The sequence below is a fragment of the Petaurus breviceps genome, unplaced genomic scaffold (genome assembly GCF_028583685.1).
Source record: "Petaurus breviceps papuanus isolate PSGF00001 unplaced genomic scaffold, PetGlider_PUasm1.0 91133, whole genome shotgun sequence".
Classification (NCBI taxonomy): Eukaryota; Metazoa; Chordata; class Mammalia; order Diprotodontia; family Petauridae; genus Petaurus; species Petaurus breviceps.
The window spans coordinates 71,520,328-71,532,924 of record NW_027187419.1 but is presented as its reverse complement, the minus strand read 5'-3'; the positions used below and the strand labels follow the sequence as shown (position 1 = coordinate 71,532,924).

General features: G+C 34.9%; 1 protein-coding gene and 1 long non-coding RNA gene across 4 annotated transcripts in view; one reads left to right on the top strand and one right to left on the bottom strand.

Annotated features, from left to right (window-relative positions):
• The window catches only part of LOC138154981 (uncharacterized), a 20,642-nt gene extending 8,907 nt beyond the window's left edge, over positions 1-11,735 (top strand). The window contains exons 2-3 of the long non-coding RNA XR_011166726.1: positions 9,015-9,051; positions 11,592-11,735. This is a non-coding gene — a long non-coding RNA (uncharacterized lncRNA). The remainder of the gene's footprint in view (positions 1-9,014; positions 9,052-11,591) is intronic.
• The window catches only part of NBEA (neurobeachin), an 809,664-nt gene that overhangs the window by 81,900 nt on the left and 715,167 nt on the right, over positions 1-12,597 (bottom strand). The gene's annotated exons all lie outside the window — the stretch shown is intronic.

The following is a 12,597-nucleotide window of genomic DNA, read 5'->3' as shown; positions in this document are numbered from 1 at the left end:
CTTCAAGACAGCTCCAACCTTCTGCAAAATACCTCTCCCAGTTCCCTATCATTTCTCCCTTTCAAACCACCTCCCAACTTGTGCTTTCCCTCTTACATAGTGTCCTATTTGTATTGTACATGTTTTATATCATATATATATGTGTGTATATATATACATACATACATATATATATACACACACGTATTTGCATGTTGTCTCTCCCATTAGAATGTGAGGGCAGGGCCTATATTTTTGCTTTTCCTTGTACCCCCGTCCTAAGGCCAGCACTTACAAACAGAAATCAAGCAATTAATAAACATTTAGTAAGAGCCTATTATTGCCTGACACAGCCCCTGCCCTAAAAGAGCTCACAATCTAAAGGGAAAGATAACAAATACATACAAAAAAGTTATATAGAATATAAATAGCAAATAATTAAGAGAGGGAAGGCCCTAGAGGGGTTGGGAAAGGCATCCTGTAGAAGACAAGGGTTTTAGATGACATTTAAAGAAAGCCAGAGATGTCACTAAGCAGAGATAAGGAAGGAAAGCACTCCAGGTATGGGAGAGATAATCAGAAAAAAATGCCCTGAGCAGAGAACATCCTTGTCATGGGAACAGCCAGGAGGCCAGTGCTACTTCATCAAAGAGCACATGGTAAGAAGCAAGGGGCAAGAACGCTGGAAAGACAGGAGGAGCCAGGTAATAAAAGACTTTGACAGCTAAGCAGAGGATTTTATATTTGATCCTGGAGGCAATGGGGAGCCACAGGAGTTTATTGAGTGGAGAGGGTGGGGTGACATAACTGGACCTGTGCTTTGAAAAATCACTGAAGTGTCTGAATGGAGAATGGATTAGAATGGGAAGGACTTGAAGCTGGCAGACCCACCAGCAGGCTATTACAATAATCCAGGTATGAGGTCATGAGGGCCTGCTCTATAGTGATGACAGTGTCAGAGGAGAGAAGGGGGAATATTTGAGAGATGTTATGAAAATGAAAATCAACAGGTCTTGGTAACACCTTGGATGTGTTGGGGGGTGGGGTGAGAAATAGTGAGGAATCCAAGGTGACTCTTAGGTGGTGAGCTTGAGGAATGGTAGAATGGTGTAGCCCTTTACTGTAACAGGGAAGGAGGGGGGGTTGGGGAAAAATAATTAGTTCTCTTTCTGATATACTGAGTTTAAGATGTCTACTGGACATCCAGTTCAAGATATCTGCAGAGCGGCTGGGGCAGGAAACATAGATTAGCGATCACTAGCATAGAGATGGTAATTAAATCTATCAGAGCTGATGAGATCACCAAATAAAATAGTATATAGAGAGAAGAGAGTCCAGGACAGAGCCCCAAGGGTCACCTATCAGTAGTGGGTCTTAGTAGGAAGAGGATCCAGCAAAGGAGACAGAGAAGGTATAATGTAGTCAGTCAGATAGGTGGGAGAACCAAGAGAAAATGTGCTTAATAAATGCCTGATGATTTGATGTGACTTGTTAACTATTGGTTGATCTATTGGTCTTCTTGCCTCCTGTTTCTCCTTGGTTCTATCCTGCATACAGCTGTTAAAGAGATATTTCTTTTTTTAAAATTTTTTTGGTCTATATTAATTTGTTTGTTTACTTTTAGTTTACAAGATTCAGTTCCACAATTCCTTGAGTTTCAAATTTTCTCTCCCTCCTCCTTCCCCCTCCCCCATGGCAGCATACAATCAAGTACAGGATCTGCAAATACTTTCACATTAGACATTAGTCAGGTTATAAAGAAGGATTTTATCAGATGGAATGAACAATGGGAAAGAGGAAACAAAACCAAACAAGATAAAGAAAAAGAGTAGTTTGCTTCAATCTGGATTCAAACTCAGTTCTTTCTCTGGATGTAGACATCTCTCTCCATCATGAGACTTTTGGGGTTAACTTATAACCCTGCATTGGTGAGAAGAGTCCAGTCTATCAAAGTTGGAAGTCACAGATATGTTGTGTCTGTAATTGTGTACAGATTTCTCCTGGTTCTACTCTTCTCACTAAGCATCTACTCTTCTCCCTCGGCATCAGTTCGTATAAGCCTCTCCAGGTAAATATGAAGTCCATCTGCTCCTCGTTTTTTATAGTGCAATAGTATTACATTACACGCATATACTACAACTTGTTCAGCCATTCCCCAATTGATGGGCACCCCCTTAATTTCCAATTCTTTGCCGCCACAAAAAGAGCTGCTATAAATATTTTTGTACATATGGGTCTTCCTCTAAAGAGATATTTCTTTTAAAAATTATATATTTTATGAGCATTTCTTATCTTTCCCTATTACTATTATTTATAATATACAATATTTATACATTAAATATGTTTATTTAATATAAATAATATATAATAATATAAACATATAATTTATAATATATAATAAATAATATATAAATATATACTATTTATATACTAGTATCTACTAGTTAAGCAATTAAAAAAAAAAGAAAACTAAGACCTTAACAGATAAGTATAGTCCAGCAAAACCAATTTTCATATTGCATTTTAAGTCCATGACCTTTCTGGCAAAAGGTAATTGGTGTGTTTCATTTTTAGTCCTCTGGATTTATGACTTATCATTCCATTTATTAGTGTTCTAGAGTGTTTCAAAGTTGCTTTTCTATATGATATCTTTGCATAAATTGTTCTTCTAGTTCTGTTTACTTTACCTGGATCATTTTGTACAGGTCGTCCCAATTTCATCTGAAGCTGCCTATTTCACCGTTTCTTATGGTACAATAATAATCTTTCACATTCATGTAACACAGGTAGTTTTGCTATTACGCTTAGCACTCTGTTAGCAAAGAGATATTCCTAAAGCATATATCTATGTTATTTGTCTACTTAAGAAGCTTCAGCAGAGTTCCCTACAAACAAACCCTGCTGGCCTGGCATTTAAAGCCCTTTGCAATCTGGTTCAAACTTATTTTTCAGATTGATATTCTATTATTCCCTTTTATGCACTTTATTGTTTCACCTAAATTGGCCTACTTATGTGACAATCCATCTCTTCTTTCCATGTCATTTGAATAGCCTGTCCCCCATGCCTAAAATGTTTTGTCTTCACTTTTACATTATGGAATCCCTAGCTTTCTTTAAAATATAACTAGAGGGGCGGCCAGGTAGCTCAGAGAGTAAGAGCACCTGCTCCAGTGTCGGGATGACCTGGAGATCGAATCCCGGGCTCAGACACTTAGCACCACACCCAGAAATAACTGGCCGTGTAACCTTGAGCAAGTTACTTAACCCCAATTACTTAAATATATATATATAAAACTAGGATACTACCTAGGATATAAACTGAGAAAGGTTCCTAAATAGAAGCTTTATTTTATAACACATAACACTTTAGTTAAGTACTATGTTTTTTAGGTAACTCTGGGTTACTTATGCATGAGTTGGCAACATGTGATTACCAAAAAAGCAAATAAGGACTTTTATATTAACATAAATCCAGAGTTATGGAAATAACAATCATTATAATCTATCTTGATAAGGTAACATCTATGGTACTGTCTAGTTTTATGTAGTGCCATGTTAAGAAAGGTTATAAGAAGTTGGGGCACAGTCAGAGAAAGTTTGCCAGGATGATCCAGCTGCTCAAAGTCATGCCATGTGAAGATAACTTTAATGAGGAAGGAATATATAACATGGAGAAAAAAAAAGACTTAGGAGGGGATGTAATAGGCTTAAAAATAAATGAAAAATGAGAGAAGATGTTATACTACATTTAACCATGATTTAACTACATATAACTACATTTAACCATTCTAAATAAGAAACTATAAGAACTTTTTAGAAACCTACCTAGTGAGGTAGGCAGTAGTGCTCAACAAAAATTCAGGTCAAGGAAGACCTGAATTAAAATCTAGTCTCAGATACCTGTTAAATTGCTTACCCGTTCTCCCTCAGTTTTCTTTTCTGTAAAATGTAGATGAAAAAAGGACCTTTCTCCCAGGTTAATCCTCCCAGAGGATCAAATAAGATATTTGCAAAGCACTTTGGTAAACCTTTAAAACCTTATACAAACCTTAGCAAATCTTTTTGAAAGTGCTACATATATTCTAGCTATTATTATTGTTGTTGTTGCTAAATAAATACATATTTATTTATGTGTTTATTTATTTGTTTTCTACTTCATTTCATTTTCTAAGGACTTTTTTACAATAGAGGCCAAACCTCTGAGTCAGAAAAACCTGGATTCAAATCCCACTTCTGACTTGCTTTTGTGATTAAGGACAATTCAAAGTAAATTTTCAACTCCCCTGGGCAATTTCTAAGACTCTTAAGTTACAGAAAGTACATATGTGTTCACAAATCTCTTTACAGGTTTAAGTTGGTAAGGGATACATTTATTGTAAACAAGTAGCCACTTATATGGTAGCCAAAAATTAGAAGCAAAGTGGATTCCTATCAATTGGGGGAAAGTTGAGCAAATTGTGAAGTACAAATGTAAAGCAATTATATTATGTTCTAAGAAATGATGAATATGAGGAATTTAGAGAAACAGGAGAAGACTTGTATAAACTCATGCAAGATGAAAAAAGCAGAACCAGGAGAGGAATACAGACAATGATCACAATAATGAAGATGAAAATATTAAAAGGGCAGCTGAACTAAGATTAAAGGCAAAACTAATTCCAGAAAAAAAAAAAACTGAAACCTCCCAATTCTGCTTTGTAGAAAGGTGGGGGGAGGAGGAAAATATCAGTGCTGAATGTTGCATATATATATATACACTTATTGGGTCACTGTGTCAGTTGGTTTTGATTAAGTATTTTTCTTTGTTACAAGGGAGGATTGAATGGGGTTGAGTGTCTAGGATAATATATCAGGAAATGACTTTAGTATAAAAACAGATGTTATCAATACAACTTTAAAAAATTATAGGATATTTCAGAAAGTGAATTTCCATAAAAACAAAGTTAATAAACATTTCCAATAATAATGGCTAGTATAATGAAAAGGAAAACAATATTTCAGATGCTATGTTACTGTACACTTGTTTATGATAAGGCAAGGCTAGGTGTTTAGGATAGGATTTTGTCTATTGCTTTATATGTATATATTTTAAATGTTTTGTATACTACAAATAACTTTAAGTTAATTGGCTAAAAGCTGTTACAAATATATATAAATATATTTTAACTTACTTTCATTAAAAATCTTAGCCTACAGTTTTACACATGAGAAATAAAAAATTCTGCCTCTTTAATTCTAAATAAGAAACTATAAGAACTTTTTAGAAATTATTTCCTAAAGTCTGAGAGAACAATATTTTTGAGGACACAAAAGTTCTTTGAAAGGAGACATTTTCTATTTTGATTAACAGAGTATGGAAGTAACTTGAACTTCTAATTTTTCTTTGTTTTCCTCATGTTAGATTTTAGGGGGGGAGTCTATATACACATACAAAAAGGAGACTACAATAAACACCAGCACTTTTCTACAGGAATGAGAAAACTCTACTGCTTAAACATAAAAAAAAAAAGCAAAATAATGGAGCACTAAGAATGGAAAATGGATACCCCCTTCAGAAAGAAGTGCATTTTTATGCTTATTATGCAGATTAACATAATTTAATGAAATGGTCTATAAAGTTGAGTCAGAGGATATATAAACTAATCAGTTTCAAAAGTTCTTTCTGAACAGGAAAGAAAAAAATGGCTTGCAATTAAAAAAAAACTTCATTGTTATAGAGAAATCCCAGAGAGAAAAGTCCTTTTATCATTTCAGACTCTTAGAAATTGCCCAGGGGAGTTGAAAATTTACTTTGAATTGCCCTTAATCACAAAAGCAAGTCAGAAGTGGGATTTGAATCCAGGTTTTTCTGACTCCAAGAGGTTTGGTCTCTATTGTAGAAAAGTCCTAAGAAAATGAAATGAAGTAGAAAACAAAGTATCTGTACAGTTCCTAGATCTGTTTATGGACAGTTAGACATACATTGGTAAACTTGGCATTTACGGAAAAGAAAAAGAAAATACATGGAGTTTTTGTTTTTATATGGATACCACTTTGGTGGCTCACACACAAAAAGAGCGTAAGAGAAAAGAGAGTCCTCAGAAATAAATTTACTTATAGGAGTAAGGTTAAGTGGATATCTGAAGTCCTGTGGAAGAATATTTTACTGTCTCAAGTCAATGTGATATATAATAAATATCAAATTTGAACTTAGTTTTCCCCTTTAATAACTAGAGAGACATTGTTATCTTGATTTTTTTTAACCAAAGAAAGTAAATTCATCAACTCAGGCAATTTGTTGCCATGCAGATTTTTCTGATATATATTTAAGCAATTGGGGTTAAGTAACTTGCTCAAGGTTACACAGCCAGGTATTTCTGGGTGGATGCTAAGTGTCTGAGCCCGGATTCGATCCCCAGGTCATCCCGACACTGGAGCCGGTGCTCTTACTCGTTGTGCTACCTGGCCGCCCCCTGATATGTATTTCTGACACTGATTTTTGAGTTTGTCATCTCAGTCCTTAAGTAGTACAAAAAGGATCTCCCTACTTAGACATATGTGCATTTTAATGCCTATCACATAGATTAACATAATTTAAAGAAACAGTCTAGCGGGTGGAGTCAGAGGATGTATAAAATGATCAGTTTCAAAAGTTCTTTCTGAATAGGAAAGAAAAAAAATGGCTGGCAAGTAACTGGCACCTATGGAAGACAAAACAGAGTTTTCAATTTTAATGAAATCAGTCTTGGGACAAAATAAGCAGAACCTTCAAGAGAACTGGGAATAGTGTGTGTGTGTGTATGTATGTGTGCGCATGTGTGTATATGTGTAATATATGTACATATGTATGTTTCTGTGTATAAACATATATCTACATATGGTTCTCCTACTCTAATAGGATAAGAATTGTAGTCTCTAGATTACACTGATGGTTCCATAATACCTACTATAAATACTTCTCTCTGTCTCTTTGTATTAGAAATAAATGTGAAAGCAGAAGATAAATATTTTTTAAATTTACAGTCAACTTTTGGCTATTCAAGTCAATATCACTGAAATAGCTGAAGGATCTCTAAAAGAACAATGCTAAGTGAAATCCAAAAATAACACTAAAACTTTACTTTGATTACAATTTAGCTGTTAATGGTATCTAAAATGAATTTGTACCTCTGGCACAACTCTTGCAGAGTCACTGGTGAATAATGAAGAATAGATTCAGAAAGCAGGATGAGAAGGGAGAAGCAACAGGGCTGTATAATCAATCCACAGACTGGATATTCAATCTGAATCCTGTGAGTTATATTTTAGCTGTCTCTACCACAGTATTAGATACATTTTGCTACTGAATTAAAATTTTTCTTTTTAAAAACAGTAACACCCTTTTATCTCCTTCCAGTTCCACCAACAAAAATCAATTCAAATTAAGGCAACAACAATAACAACAAAACCAATGAAGTTTTAAAACTTCAATTAATACAGAAAATTGAGCTCCTGTGTGAGCTAGGATTTTATAAGTTCATGTGCTATAAATAATAGAGCTTCTGTAATGAAAAAGCTATTTTGCCAGATTTCTTCGTATACAACTAATGAATTACTGAAAGCAACAAAAGAGAACTAGAAAACCATCAGTGAGGTTTTGTGAGTCATAATACTTGGTTTAATGGTTTAATATTTTACTTTTATCCAAGGGAGGATACAAAAGCCCATGTAAATTCTTAGATATTACTTCTGAATTCTAATATGACTGAATATTTTATTTGTATTTAGTTCATGTGTTATTTTATTAAACAGGATACTATATGGATGAATTTTATAGTTAGCTTTCTTTCCTGAATTAAATATAATTTTGCTAGGATTAAGAGGAATTTTTTTTTTTAAATTTTGGCACTCAGGAATCTATTTTCCCCTCAATATCTTGGGTAATTTAAATGTGTTCTCCTTGAAAGTTTTTTGTTATATTTATCAAACTCAGACTAAATCAACTGCAATAAAAACAAAAACTTAAAACATGTATATGAAGAATGAGGAAGAATTATTTGCTTTTGTGATTGTCCATATAGAAGATTATTGAGAGAAATAATGGTATACAAGATAGGGAGCCAGCTAGGAAGATCTGTGCTCCAGTCTTGCTTTGGACACTTAATAGCTATGTGATAACTTAGAGTTGTAAGTCACTTAACTACTCCACTGGGTCTTAGTTTTTTAATCTGTAAACTGAGGGGATAGGAGCAGATACCCCCTGAGGTCCCTTCCATTTAGATTTACAATTGTATGACCTTCCTGAACACTTTTCTAATGGGCTTTCCAAGTCTTCATTTACCTCCTACTCTGATTGATCTGCATTATCATTGGCACGACTCTGTAAGTTACTAATCTTTTTTCTGTATTGTATTAAAAATAATAGTTTGATTTCAACAGTAAAGATTAAATGAGAAATGACTGTTAATGACCAATTACTAATACATGGGGGTGGGGGTTCCCTTTCTATTTCCTCTTTCAAAGTCCAATCTTTGTGAAGGGCATTACTGATAGCTGAGATTGCCAATATCCACTGGGTACATGCTTCTTGTCCCACCGAACTAAAAGACCTTACAAAAAGAATCTAACCTAGGTGACTTTGGGCCCATTGTGTTCTATTCCTACAGGACTGGGGATTCCTTTTGTCTGAATTGCTTGAGGCAGGGGTGGGCTGGTTATAGAGTTGAGAAAGAGTGACATAGTCAAAGTTATGTTCCCCCCCCCTCCCCGCTTTATTAGAATATGCCTACCTCTCATTATTATATTCATTCTCTCATTAATTGTTAACCAGTGAGAATTTATTTCTGCCTGTGGGGAATACCCACTCTTCCAAGGGTATAAAAATGTAAGTGGCCTCCATGATTCATCTTTGGTCCCCTAGTGTCACTGATTATTAATCATTCACTAGTCATAATTAATAAAATTATTAATTACCCAGAAATTATGTCTCTCAGACTTTTCATACGTCATATAAATTTCATATGTCACATATAAGCCCAATGAGAGAACAGAACATATCCTGGCTTCTTTTCTTGCAGAACCCAGAGGACCAATCCCAACTAAAGAGAATTTCAGGTCAGTATTGAGACACTATCAAGTCCAACCCCTGCATTTTACAGATGAGGAAACAAAGAACAACAAGTGTTAGGTGATTTGCTCAGCAGAACCAGGATTTGAACCTACATATAAGACAAAGAGTACAGAAATCACAGACTTATGGATTTAAAGAATTTGAAGGAACTTCAGCAAACTTCTAACCCAACTATAATCAGAAGGAATCCCCATTAAAACCAGATAAGAAGTCATCCACCTTCTCCTTGAAGACCAATATGACTCAATATAAACAATGGGGACATTTAATGAGGAGTAATCTGCCATCTCTAGGCAGTGCTTCTTAAACTGGGTTGTGACCCCATATGGGGTCACATAACTGAATATGTGAGTCATGAAAAATTTGGCAACATTAAAAGGTTTCTGAATGTGCAACAACTAAACATTAATTCAAAATCAAAAGCATAAAAAATCCAAGATGTTTCTGGCAGCACCTGCCCATGTTGTATTAAGTGACTTCACTGCAGCCTTGGTTCTGAACATACAACATGCACACTTTGCGCTGCTCATGCCATCATGCCATGCAATGCCAATGAATGCTGCCAGAAAAACCTCGACTCAGATTCGAGACTACTATATGTTATATATTGCAGTGTTTGACTGTATATATAAAATTAACTGAAATTTGGCTTGGAAAGAATTTCCAACAATTTCTGAAATGGCCCTAAACATACTTCTGCCATTTTGTACTATGTATTTAGGTGAAGGTGCATTCTCAGTATTGATGATTATAAAATCAAAATATCAATCAACTCTGAAAAATGTTGAAGACGCTCTATGTCCTGCAGTATCAAATATCCCACCAAGGTTTTCTTTTTAAAAATTTTATTTTTAGTTTTCAACATTCATTTCTACAAGATTTTGAGTTACAAATTTTCTCCCCATCTTTCCCCTACCCCTCACCCCAAGATGGCAAGCATACTGAATACCCCTTCCCCCAGTCTCTCCCTATCCCTTTTATTACCTCCTTCCCCCTTACTTCCTTGTAGGGCAAGATGGATTTCTAGACCCCACTGTATACAAGATTTTAATTCTTTATATAAAAATAAACAACCACATCCATCTTATTAGTATGCAAATTTGCTTTCATCTTTAATAAGTGGTAAAATTATATATATACCAAAGAACTGCTTTAAAATAAACTTCTTTATGATTTATTATCAGTAAATGTTTGATTTGTATATCTATTTTATATACCTATGTATCTGGGATTGCATAAAAATTCCTCAGGTGAAAAGGTGTCTGTGAGTGGAAGAAGTTTAAGAAGCCCTGTTCTAGAAGGAAAGCTTATGCCACTTTCGGATAGCTTTAGTCTTTAGAAAGTTTTTTCTGGACAATCAAATCTGAGTTGGCCTGTCTGCAATGTCTACCCCACTGCTTATGGTTTTGCCCTCCAGGGCCAGCCAGAGCATTTCTAATCTTGCCTTCAAATATTAGTCCTTTTAAATACCTGAAGATGGCTATTATATCACAACTAAGTCTTCTTTCCAGGTTACACACCTCTAGTTGTTTGAATTGATTTTCTCATGTTATAGACTCAAGGCCTTTCCCTATCCTGATTGTCCTTTGGTTCCTCTCCAGCTTCTCAATGTTCTTCTTAACTGGAGTGCCCAGAAGGGAAAGGAATACTCTAGATGTGGTCTGAACAAGATCAAGTATAGTAGGACTATTACTGCTTTATTTCTTTGAAGTTAAGAAAAAAAATTAACAGTTATCAGCAAGTATAAACATTTCCAAGAATGAGAGTAAGCCATAAGAAAGTGAATTTATGTTACAGGTAGTTTTTTAAAAAGTATATATTGAATTTAACAAGGCTGAATCAAAATGATTGTATGTCTACCTCTGTACTTTTTCATTATGTTGAAAATTTGACTGAGTTTTTTGTATTTTTATCACTAACTACTAATTCAACCCATCCTCTGTCCCTCCCTTCTGCCAAAGAAGTCCTCACTTAAAATAAATACATAGAGTAAAACAAAACAAATCAACACACCAGCCACTTCTAAAATTGCATATATCATCCAGCATTTTCAGTTAATCACCTTTCTCTTCCTAGAGGTCACAGGATCCTAGACCTAGAAATTAAAGGGAACTTAGAGACCATCTAATCCAACCCTCTAATTTTATCTATCGGGAAACTGAGACCCAGAGAGGTTAAGTTATTTTTCTAAAGTTACAGAGGTAATAAGCATTAGGGAAAGAGTTTGAATCCAGATCACAGCCAGTGCCCTTTCCACTGTATCAAAATACAGGTGGCATACTTCAGTGTTTTCTAGAAGCTATATCTCTATGGAGGTAGCCTACAATTGCATTAACATTTTTGGCTGACTTATCACACTGCTGTGTCACACTGAGTTTACAGACCACAGAATCTCTCAGATCTATCTCTCCCCTACCCCAAACAAAGTGCTATTTAATTCACTCCATCCTATACTTATGAAAGTGATGTGTTCATCCTAAATGGAAGACTTTGAACTTATTCTTATTGAATCTCATTCTCCTAGATTTAGGCAGCTATGAGGTACAGCGGAAAGAGAACTGAATCTGGAGTCAGGAAGACCTGGGTTCAAATCTGACGTCAGACACTTTTTGGCTGAGTGAGTAAGCCCATGTCTGCTTCAGTTTCCTCCTCAGTAAAATGGGGATAATAATAGTACCCACCTCCCAGGTTTATTGTGAGGATAAGATGAATTAATATTTATAAAACACTTTGCAAACTTCAAAGTGCCAACGAGAAATGATATTATTGTTCCCGGTGCTCTAGCCTGTCAATATTCTTTCTGTGTCCTGACTTTGTCATTCAGTGTTTCAGCTATCCCTTACATCTCAGTGTCATCTAAAAATCTGATGAATATATAATCTATGTTTTTATATAGGTTATTGATAAGAATATTAAAAAGCATAGAACTAAGCACAGAATCTTGGAATACTCCACTGGAGACTTCTTGCCAAGCTGACATTGAATCATTAACAACTACTCTTTGAGTATAACCATTCAACTAGCTCTAAATGAACTTCACTGTATTATAATCTGGTCCTCATTATTTCCTATATAACTTCTTGAAAAATGAGATACTTTTACAACTGCTTACATTCCTCTGACCTACCAGTTTAGTTGAATCCTTTAAAAAAAGGAAATATGATTAGTCTGTAACTCTTGATGCCATGTTCACTTTTTGTAATCATGGCTTCTTTTTCTAGGTAGATACCCACTGACTATCTATTTTAATGATCAATTCTGGAATTTTCCTAGGAATTAAGTGAAACTCTTTGAAAAGATGTCTGGCATCAAAGATTCATAAACCCTATGTTTCAGTCCCAATTTTGCCATTGACTACCTATAGTAATCTAGTCAAGTAACTTCACTTATATGAGCCTCCATTAAATCTTCGATAAAATGAGATAACGTCTAAGATCTGTTGCCTGAGCATCAGCCTGATTATGTTTGGAGAGGCATTTCACAAAATTTAAAGTGTTATATAATATCAATATGATAATGATGACCCTCAC